We start from the raw sequence: 11599 nt of genomic DNA on the forward strand, positions 1-11599 counted from the left end.
GCCAAAACATCTTAGGTATTGTATGAAAATGATAACATACAACGCGTGTACACACACAAGCGTTATGTTATCACGCATTGAGTAATTTTTAGAACACGCGTGCTCACAGATGTTTTACTGTCAGACAATATCGCCTCTATTACAATGAAATAAGGCATCACAATGTCAAGCTTAAAGTGCCGTCTTGTAGCCCGTAATTTAGTGGGAATCTATTGAAAAGCAACAGAACAAGACCCGTATTTGAGTGTACAATTATATTATTTAAAATATCACTCGACATTGACTGAAATGTATCATTTTAGAAGAATTTTGTATGCAAACACATAAATAAATGACACAATGCGTTTCGCGTTTCGCAACGCAGCGCAGCGTCATAATCATACGCTGGTCAATTTCATTTCAAGTCTATTTTGAACCTTACGAAGTTACAAAAATAATTACATTACTTTATCACTCAAAAACCAATTCAATACGAAATCGGCATACAAGCTGAATTGGACTGTAACACGATCGATGTAAACGCTATATTCGTCACAACACAACGCCACCAGAACCGAAAATACAAATTACTAGAAATACGAAAGCACCAATCGATACGAAATCCAAAAGACGGGAATAACTTCCAGGGTACGTAGTTCGTCTAATTTTGATTCGAGGTAGCTTCGAAGTAGTTTCGAGGCAGTTTCGAGGTGGTTAAGAGATGCGTGCGAGTGTGGCGGCAGCTGAAACGGCACTGAAACGCTGAAAACGTGGTGTGTGCGCGCGCGGCGATACGTGACGTCACTGACGGGCCGGTTGTACCGAACGCGGTTAAGTTTAACGGATGATTAAGCATACTAGTTGAAGCACATGGCTATGCTTGTGTCAAAAGTAGTTATGTTGTTCTGAAGAAAACATAAATTATTCCAAGTTGTAACAATACCAGTATAAATAGCTAGACTACAATATTTTTAACGTGATTTTGATATAACGTTAAATTATTAACCATCCAAAACAAAAATGGAAGTCAAGTTCAAATATCAAGAAATGCGTGGTTGTCATCATTAATTTTTATAACTTCTCTCTTTATTTATTTATTTATTTATTATTAGGCATACACAACAAGTAACAATCACAAATAATATATAAAGAAAAATTAAAAGAGCCCTTTCTCACAGTTTTATAATACAATAAACTGAAGTGAAAACGATGATTGTATAGCAAATTAGTGGAGTTGAGAGATCGTTAAAGCGATTAGATTAGATTACATTAGTCGTGGGTTCGATATCTGCCGTTCGATTTTTTCAAGTTGTTTATTTAAAATTGAGTTATGAGATATCGGCTAATAACAAGTATGGAAGTTTCGGGGCACGAGCTGCTTATCCGATATTCATTTAATTATTTATTAACCTAGAAGTCATGTACCAAGTAGTTTTAATTTTAAATATTGTTTTTAAACATACAGCCGAACTACTTTCTCATAGCAAATCAACAGCCTGCTACGATATTCGTAGCACAAAATACTCCAAGATTGTAACGCCTCCGCGGTCTATTGATTAATGTCTGGTTCCGAAAGTCCTGGGATCGATTTAAGGCTTAGAGAATAGAGCTTTATACTATTTTTGTGAATTCCGTAGAAGAAAAAAGCAGATACATATAGAAAAAGTCCTAACATGGCCTAATCATTAAATATTTAAAACTTCTAGGCACTACATAAATTGAAATTGAAATTGAAAAAATTTATTGTCAGACCGGGGTCCATAATCGTGTTAGTAACAATTTTCACTTAGCCTATGTTAGTAAGATACAAATAATGAAATATGAAGCCGCTTACATAGCACTGGAGACGTGCAATAAAGCGAACTAATGCATTGGTACACACATTATTTGGTATGAGGATGCCGTCACTCAATACAAAATATTAACGCCCGTATTCTCAAACATTACTATGAGGTCTCACAGTGCGCGTGGACGCACAGGCTGACACACGAACCAATCACAGAGCTCTATTCAACGTTGTGCGTTCCATTTGCTGCTTCACTAAAGCAAGCATCGTTTGTGAATACGGGTGTAACCCCCTATTACAAAATGTTAAACTTGCGTTGACCACTAGTATGGAAATATCATCTTAAACCAGTGTTCATGGCGTGTTTAACTTAGTTTAGTTAACAATAAAACAAAAAAGGTTAACTTTTTTGTTCTATTTTACTAATACCTAGTTAACATTTGTTAATCAGCAAGTCCTTAACTGAAATCGGATCAACTGGCCCTCCAAAGAACATTACACCCACATATTTTTACAGCATCGCACGTGGGGTTTGCCCACGCGCATGCCAACTTAACTTGACCTACTCCCCCCCTCCTCCGTCAATATATTCTCTTAGGTGGTATAGGGAATTGTATGGTCGTTAAGAGCTCAAGCAATAATGGTGATTGTTTTGACATCTGGCGGTCGTAGTAAAGACTCGTACGCACCTTTTTCGGGTTTCGGTGAACTTTCAGCGGCTCGCGGTGTTGTAGAGGAGTGTGTTCAGATTATACAATGGAGTGATGAGTAATACTACAAATACGCATCATTATAGTTTATGTTGTCATTCAACGTGATAAACTGACAGACATTTTCAGTAGCAGTAAAGGTTCAGTGCTGAAGTGAGACCTACTGAGTGATTTGAAGTCAATATTTGGTAGTTATTATCACATTCAACCAGTCGAGCTATTTAGTCGACTCCTACAAACTGACTGGAGGGCTCCAATTGTGCTAGGAGGGCTGACACTAGGCCCAAATGACAATGTGTTCCATAAAATTGAATGCTGATTTTTTTCTCGCATTCTTCTCATGTATGTCACAGTTATAATATCCAGAAGTGTAGGTGTAATGTGTAATCTTTTCTCAAAGGTTTTAAACCTTTGTTTGTCAGTCACCTGTCATCCACTTTACAATAGAGGGAAGTGAAGTCGAACCTTAATTTTATTTCGAACTCCTCCTGTACGTTCTTCTGATTAATTTCTGTCATTCGAGACAGTTTAACTTTCCCCCGGGACAAACTTGACCTTCATTGGTTGGGTTTTTATGGCAGTCAAGCTGTAGATCCTGGCTACACAGGAGTTGCAGTGGTGGGAACGAGAGGTGGGAATAGTCCCGTGTCCAGAAGTGTAGGCCCAATCCTGCCTTTGGTATAGAAGATTTGATCGTTTTCCCGCAGTGGAAACTAAATGATGAACGTGATTATGGTGATGATGATCCACAAGAGATCTGAAAAAATATAAACGATAGCATTGCAGTTTGTCCAGGGTGAATATAAAAAAAATCTAGAATCACTCAAGCTATTGAAGTAAAAGTCTTAAATTTTGACTTAAAGTTACTGAAAGAGTAATTAACGTTTTCACCATCAATCCCTAATTTTTAAGTGAACCCTATGGCAACACAACAGGAAGTTTGTTTTCATAGGTGTCACTTAAAAATTAGGGGTTGATGGTACCCGTTTTCAATAATAAAACGGACATAAGAGTCTTAAAGCTTTTGGGCCTTAGTCTAAGCCTTAGTAATAAAAGTTACACCCTAGTTAAACTCCAGATTAAGTTGTCATTTAGTATGGAAATGTCATGTTAATCCAGAGTTCATCCTAGGTGTAACTTTTTATTAATAACGGGGTTTGACTTTAAGTTACTGAAAAGGGTGATTATGCGAATAAAATGTTTGCTCCATTTAACAAAAACTCTTCCTCCTCTACCAGACCGCGAGCACACATCACTCTCTCACCAAATAAGCCAGTCCGCGCAATCTGCAACAGTCTATAAATAAGCTGTTCGTTCTACTTCACAATAGCCAACCTTAACTACCGCTGATAGAGCTTGTTTTCCTTTGAACCTACAGAAAATTTTCTTACCTGTAGTTATTACTAGCTAGCATTTGGCTCGCGGCTGTGCTCGCTTTTGGTTTATTATAAAAATAGTAGTTTATTGTGAGATATTGCTAATATTTTTTTGCTTCTGTGCAAATGCAACCATATTAATAGTTTAATGCTTATTGTTAGAATATTGAAAGATTCTTCTGATTAATTTCGTTGCGGGTCCAATGACAGTTTAACTTTCTCCCGAGACAAACTTGACTTTCACTGGTTGGGTTTTTATGGCAGTCAAGCTGTAGATCCTGGCTACACAGGAGATGCAGCGGTGGGAACGAGAGGTGGGAATAGTCCCGTATTGTTAGAATATAAGATAAATAGTAGGTAATTGATAAGGTTGATAAAAATATCACTTAGTTAAATTACAAAACCACACCGAGTTTGAAGTATGGGCGCTAGTTAATAAATGTGCGTGCTCAACTGACCATCAAAAATTTTAACTCCTCTTGTCAATTTTAACATGTCTCTTAAATTAAGAAACTTTCAAGCAGACATGAATCAAGTAGAAACCACCAAATTATATTGCATTCTAAACTCTGAACACTTGGTACCAAATATGTACTATCATACTAAATACTGCATTGAAACTTTAAATAACTCTACATATTACACCAAACGAAAACCCACCTTATTCTAAAAACAATGGAGTGCAAATCCATTTAACACCTTACAGACAATTTGTGCTGTTTTTGAAAGAAAACTCGTCCCTTCTCCTGAAATGGCAACGCGGTGCAGTCTTTTCGTCTCGCTCTTACACATACAAAACTCGTATTCTTTCTCTGTCTAATTTTGTTGGCACGTGGACGTTTTGGTCAATAGAATATTTTCAGTCCGTCTTGTGTAATGTTGTGTTTACGTTTAAAAGTATAATATTGTCAACGATATGAGGATAATTATAGCTTATGATTCGTTTTAGTACTATGCAGTGAGTCAGAAGTACATAAGAACACCAGAGTCCAGACTATACATTACCTAAAATAGCTCCTGTAAGGCCCAATTTGCACCTAGGCGGAGCGGAGAAGTATTCATCATCATCATCATCATCATTTCAGCCATAGGACGTCCACTGCTGAACATAGGCCTCCCCCAATGACTTCCACATCGCACGGTTGGTAGCGGCCTGCATCCAGCGCTTTCCCGCTACCTTTATCAGGAGAAGTAATTGGGCTGTCAAATTGTTTTATAGAATTTAGAGGAGAAATGAAAATAATGAAATCTAATTGGTTATTCAAAACACTTCTTCGCTTCGCTCCGTTCTGCTCCGCTCTTTCCCACAGAGACATCCAGTTTTTTTGCAGGTAAATACTGTTTTTTGCAGGATCCGGCAAAACTGTATTGCCTTGAGAATGGGCCTTAAGATGCACAGGATAGCTCGCTGTACGGTTGTCTGTATAACAGTGCACAACAGTGTACAGGCTATTACTTATTCTGTGGTACAGGCTGCTATTCTTGGCAATAATCTCTTATCACTGAACAGACACTGAATCAGCTGTTCATGACGAATGCTTCAGTCATCGATGATATTTTTGTATGCAACCAAATATGGGTATGGAGGTGAACTTTTTTTGTGTAAGTAACATATACAATGAAAAAACCGGCCAAGTGCGAGTCGGACTCGCTCACCGAGGGTTCCGTACAAACCTGCAAGGTTTACAAAGTTCGTTCATTACGACAACAGAGTCATAGCTATGGTATTTTTATTGCAAAATGAAATTCATAAGTTTATATTTATTAAAAAACCGGCCAAGTGCGAGTCGGACTCGCGCACCGAGGCTTCCGTACAAACCTGCAAGGTTTACAAAGTTCGTTCATTACGACAATCGAGTCATAACTATGGTATTTTTATTGCAAAATGAAATTCATAACATTACAATGGGGAAAGATGGAGGAGCATAAATTTAAGACGGATTAACTTAGAAGTTTGATTTTTTTACTTCTTAAAGGGACAATAGATCTAGGTATTTGGTATAAATTTCAATTTGATACCTTTATTCGTTCGTGAGAAATAAGGTAGTAAGTTTCATTTTATTAAAATATTTTTATTATATTATATAACTAAAAAAATGTAATTTTCGCAATTTTTCCTATATTTGCATTATATGACAATGCTTTATGCCAAATTTCAAGATTCTGAGTTTACGGGAAGTATCCTGTAGGTTTTGATTCCTTTGCGAGTGTCGAAAATTTGTTGAAAATATCGANTTCCGTTTTTTCCTTTTGAGGTACGGAACCCTAAAAATATATATTTTGTAATGTAACTAAAAATTTAAGGTTTTCGGAATTTTTCCTTCATGTGTGCTATAAAACGTTGCTTCATGCCAAATTTCAAGATTCTAGGTCGACTGGAAGTACCCTTTAGGTTTTGATTCCCTTGCGAGTAGGGTAAACCGTATAGCTATTGCCCACTTAAAGATTTCAAACACATTGAGATGAAAAATTAAAGAAAGTATTTTAATTATCGACCATTTATGACTTTTATCTTATAACTCAATAAACTATTAAACAGAATATTAACAGTTTTTAGTTAAAACTTACGTAACTTAGAAAATATTGAAATAAATTTAAAATCCTCCAAAAAGTACAGTCATTGCCCAATACTTACACTAATTGCCCACATCAAAGCACAGTAATTGCCCAGTATCTTAAAACCAAATAATCAATTTTAAAATGACAAAATAGGCTTTAAATATACAAAACAAAACATTAAACTAAAATTCTAGTAGTACAGTCTTCAAAATTTCAAAATAAATTGCGTTTGGCCTTATTAACATATTATCAAATATTTCTTGAGCTGATGTTGATGAGTCAGAATCGGTAGAGACAGAATCATTTACTTCAAAACGCAAAAATTTGAATTTTGTAAGTAAATTTTACATGTATTTATTTTTTATCTTCTTTGATATCAGTTCAAGTGGTTGCTCAGAATGTTCAATTAGCAGTTGGTTATTCTTCCCTAAAGTTGTATCTATTTCCTTACAATTTAACATTTTCACTAGTAGATTTAACGTAGGATTTTTATTTTTTGTATTTGCGTTTGAATTTTTATCAATTTTTTCAAGTCAAACCATATTTTTCAGCAATTTATCTTGTAGATAAATTGTTGGATACATCTTCGATCGCTTTTTGCAAATTTTTCATGCTATATTGAACTTTTGGAGTCTTTGGCATACAGAAAATGAAACATTAAAAGCCATTTCAATATTTATGCCTGTAAATTGCAAAACAAGTCTAACAATGAGCAACTTAAACACTGCTACTGCATGGTGGCAACACTCTAATAATAATTGCCCTGGGCAATAACTATACATTAACATATGGCAATAACTGAAATGATGGTGGGCAATAACTAAAAATATACAGATTTACGTGCAGTGATTACCCACCGTTAAAATGACCGTTAGAAATCAAATTTTATCAGTTATTTTCATTGATAATGGAGAAAACACTTNAAGCACCCTGTAGGTTTTGATTCCCTTGCAAGTGTCGAAAATTTGCGGCATAAACGGCTGTATCTTTTGATTGCGTTGGCTTAGAAGTTTGATTTTTTCACAGCTTCAAGGGACAGTAGACCTGAGTAATTGATATAAATTTCAGCTTCATACCTCCACGCGTTCCTGAGAAAAAGGGTCTTGACAGACGGACGGACGGACAACAAAGTGATCCTATAAGGGTTCCGTTTTTTCCTTTTGAGGTACGGAACCCTAAAAATGGTTTTTCAGGTGGAAAGTCCTGAAAACTTTATAGCAAAATAAAGGCTATATTTACAGGAGCTTTAAGCTTCAAGGAACGCTGCAGAGCACGGTTTACTGTATTATGACTTATTGTCGGCCGTTTGGTGTAGTGGTTCAGAGCGGACTACTATGCCGAGAGGTCCCGGGTTTGATTGCCGGCCGGGCAGAAATTGAAATGATGAATTTTAATTTCTGTGACGGATCTGGGTGTGACTATGTATAATATTTATGTATTTAAAAGAAATAGACTAAGAGCTAGTGAACGCCAGACCTACGTCATTTTATAAAAGCTGAAAGTTTGTCAGCGTATGCTCCCAATATAGGATATGATGTTGGTGAATTATGAAGTTTGGGTCGTGGTGGTTTTGGGAGCTACCCTAAAAAAACTGTCTTTCAAGTAGTTGGAACTGTCAAAACTGTCTGGCTGTTGGGGAAAATACTTCTAATTATTGTCCAAATATTATACATAAAAATCAGATTTAATGGTATAGTATAGTATTTAGGTAGTATACCCGTTAAGCTAGCACTCATAACACAAGCATTAAGTTGCTTACTTTGGGGCTAGCTGGCGCTGTGTGAAATTGTCCAAAGATTTATTTATTTATTTTATTATTTATCTCCATGACATGCGTGAAAAAGTGACGTGTGGCTGGAAGAAAAAATAGGAGACAGTCATCGTGTACGAAGAGAGTTGTTCAAATGATATAGTATTTACTTGTTACTCGATGCACGTTCAAATTAAACTTGTTTTTTGACGTCACACAGATTAACACCACATTTTTGTGCAATAGTCTTTTTATACATTTCTATGATTTCGACGATCTGGTGAAGGTCGCGGGAGGTGCCTGGATGCGGGCGGCGCAGGACCGGTGGTTTTGTAAATCCTTGGGGGACATCTTTGTCCAGCGGTGGACGTCATTTGGCTGAAACGAACTAAGGAACATTTCTAAGTCAACCTTTCGTTCAATTACCAATAATCCGATATGAACCATATTTTATAAAACTGTAGACCTACCGCCACGTTTATCATCATAAAACCAATTTTAATCAGCCATCAATTAAAAATTCAGCGGGTTTGATATTTAGACTTATAAATGACCTGTCTATATGCCTTCTACGACCAATTAATAATGTTTTGGCAAAGACAATAGCATAACTTTCGTCCGTATATCAACGTTGACGGTTCTTTATCCAATGCAATTAATTATTGGTACTCTACTAATATTTATTATTATAACCATCATTTGCTTGCTTTGTTTTCAGGTCATATATGTACAATGAATAGCGGAAAGCGCAGCGTAGGACGTGCACCTCATAAAGGTAGCAGGAAGGCGCTGGACGCAGGCCGCTACCAACCGGCCATTGTGGAAATCATTGGGGGAGGCCTATGTTCAGCAGTGGACATCCTATGGCTGAAATGATGATGATGTAATGTTTTGCCTGTAACTGTACAACTGTAACTATAATGTTTTGTTTACGGGAGCAGGACGTCGGCTACCTACGAAAGGTCTTCTAATTTATTCTTTATCGCTATGTTGATATACAAAGTGTGTTTATTTTTTCCCATTCAAAAAGTTACTGTAAGTATTTGAGCTGAAAAATAACTCCTTTTCAAATCAAACAGAGTTTATTACACGCTGTATCTCTGAAACAATGTCTCGCCTAAATAATAGCACAATTATGACGGACACTTCATCACTCAGTTCATCGTAAAGCATGATGAACAAATGCCAAGCAGGTGTCTGGTTGGCGCGCTTTTTATAGAGCGCATCTATCAAATACCAACGCATTTTTACTGCAAAATAGTATATAATACAATTATAGTAAGATACTATACTGTTTAGATTAAATAATGTGATGAAATTTCAATTTGAATTTGAATAGATGCTATTTTTATAGAGCGCATCTATCAAATACCAACAGTTAGTAGCAACTCGCTGTGCTTTCCAGTCTAGCTTTAGTCTAATGTGTTAATGTCTAAAGAATTGATAGCTAGGAGTATGTACTATCTAATTTGTATTTGATTGATATTGTGAGTTTACTGGTAATAGTGATTCTATTAAACTTTCGCAAAATCGCAAGAAAAATTACCGTTTTTTATACATATTGGCTATTTGTCACCTGCCAAATAGCTTTTTGTGAGGTTTTTACAACTCCAATTACGTATCAAATTGGGCCGATTCTATGATTTTTATGCAAAGTATCTTATACTACCCGAAAGTAATATTACAAAAATTAGTTACGTTTTAGACAACCTAACATATTCCTGATTTTCTAGCTTCGCTATATATTTTCGCTATAGTTTCGGGCTCAGTGTGTCAGTAAGTCAACAGCGTGGGAAACTTTAAATATACACCGTGCGTAATAACCGGTATAGTGATACGGTACGTAACACATTCCTGACATTTGTGGACTGGAATTGTTTTATAACTACTTCTTAAACAGTGAATAAAAGTTCCTTTACTTTGCTCCCCTCCTAGTTGTCTGGAAGAAATATCTTTGTAGTTTGTAGTGATAAAACCCACGCAATATATGATAACAAATTAGTATTGAAAGATGGTTTTTAACTCTCGTCTCATTTCTGATGATGTGAAAATTCATTATTTAACTTTCGGATTTTATTTTATTATAGTCATAGTTTTATATACTCTTCAACAGGACCATTCCACTTCTCTTTCCCACCGCGCCGCAACTCCTGTGTAGCCAGGATCTACAGCTTGACTGCCATTAAAACCTAACCAGTGAAAGTCAAGTTTGTCCCGGGGGAAAGTTAAACCGTCATTGGACCCGCAACGAAATTAATCAGAAGAACATAGGAGGAGTTCGAAGGAGAGATGATTATAGTCCAAGAGAACATTTCTCGGATTTTTTGAATAGACGCTATAGCTGAGTTGGTCCAGCTGATTTCAAGGTTTAGTATACATAAATACTAGGGATGTTATGGATATCCGTAACCGTAACCGAAACTATTGGATTTCCGAAATAAAAAAAACAACCGTAACCGAAACCGATTCAAAAGTTTCGGATAGTCTCGGATAAAGGCGGAGTCTAAATCTTGATATTTTTTCATATTTGTTACTTGTCTGGCATTCCCTGGCACCATCTAGGGGAGAGTTCGGTATATTGTACCGCCGGGTAAATTGTACCACCCTCATATTTCGTAAAGTATTTATTAAATGTCTGTAATTGCAACACTCAGCGATACACAACTAAAATCAATTAATATCGGCCATGTGGTTTTTGCCGTGACAACAAACACGTGTGTTTTATTTTGAAAAGTATTTTTTCATTGTTTTCAAGTAACTTTTGACAATACATGTTTATTTTGTAATTTTGTTAAATTTAATCACAGGGTGTTTCTAATATATTATTTAGAAGCGTAAATTAGTGTGGATTACAATTATTTGAAACATTTTTCGGTATTTATAAGCTATATTTTTTACCGATTTTTTAAAAGCACTATCACCTAGTCGGCTAAATTGTACCACATCAAGTTGATGGAACTTTACCAAAGGATTTTGAATTTTTTTTTAGTAAATCATATTTTGAAGTTATAATAGCATAGTTATGTTTGACTAACAATAAATGAAAGCAAAAGACTGGCAAAGTAGATTAGGTACAAGTGTGCGTTACGATAATTGGAATTACAAAACTTGTACTCAAAATCGTGATAACGTGTAAAACAATATCGATTGTCTATGTTATTAACTACTGTTCCTTTTCGTTTCCTAATTTGTTAAGAATGTATCCTATAATATTTCGCCATAGTTTTTTTATAGGCTTGAAATTTATTGAAATCCAATTTAGTAACCCTGTGGTACAAATTATCGAACCGGTTGGCTAAATTGGACCGAAGCTCTGAACTCGTACTTTGTTGATTTGTGCTAAATATACAACAATCATGTTAATTAATACTTATGAAATAGTAAGTTGAATAATGTATATTTTATTATATACCATGAACATTAGCAAAAACAAAAGAAC

This window comes from Ostrinia furnacalis, unplaced genomic scaffold, assembly GCF_004193835.3.
Source record: "Ostrinia furnacalis isolate ACB-3 unplaced genomic scaffold, ASM419383v2 OfSCF3798, whole genome shotgun sequence".
Classification (NCBI taxonomy): domain Eukaryota; kingdom Metazoa; phylum Arthropoda; class Insecta; order Lepidoptera; family Crambidae; genus Ostrinia; species Ostrinia furnacalis.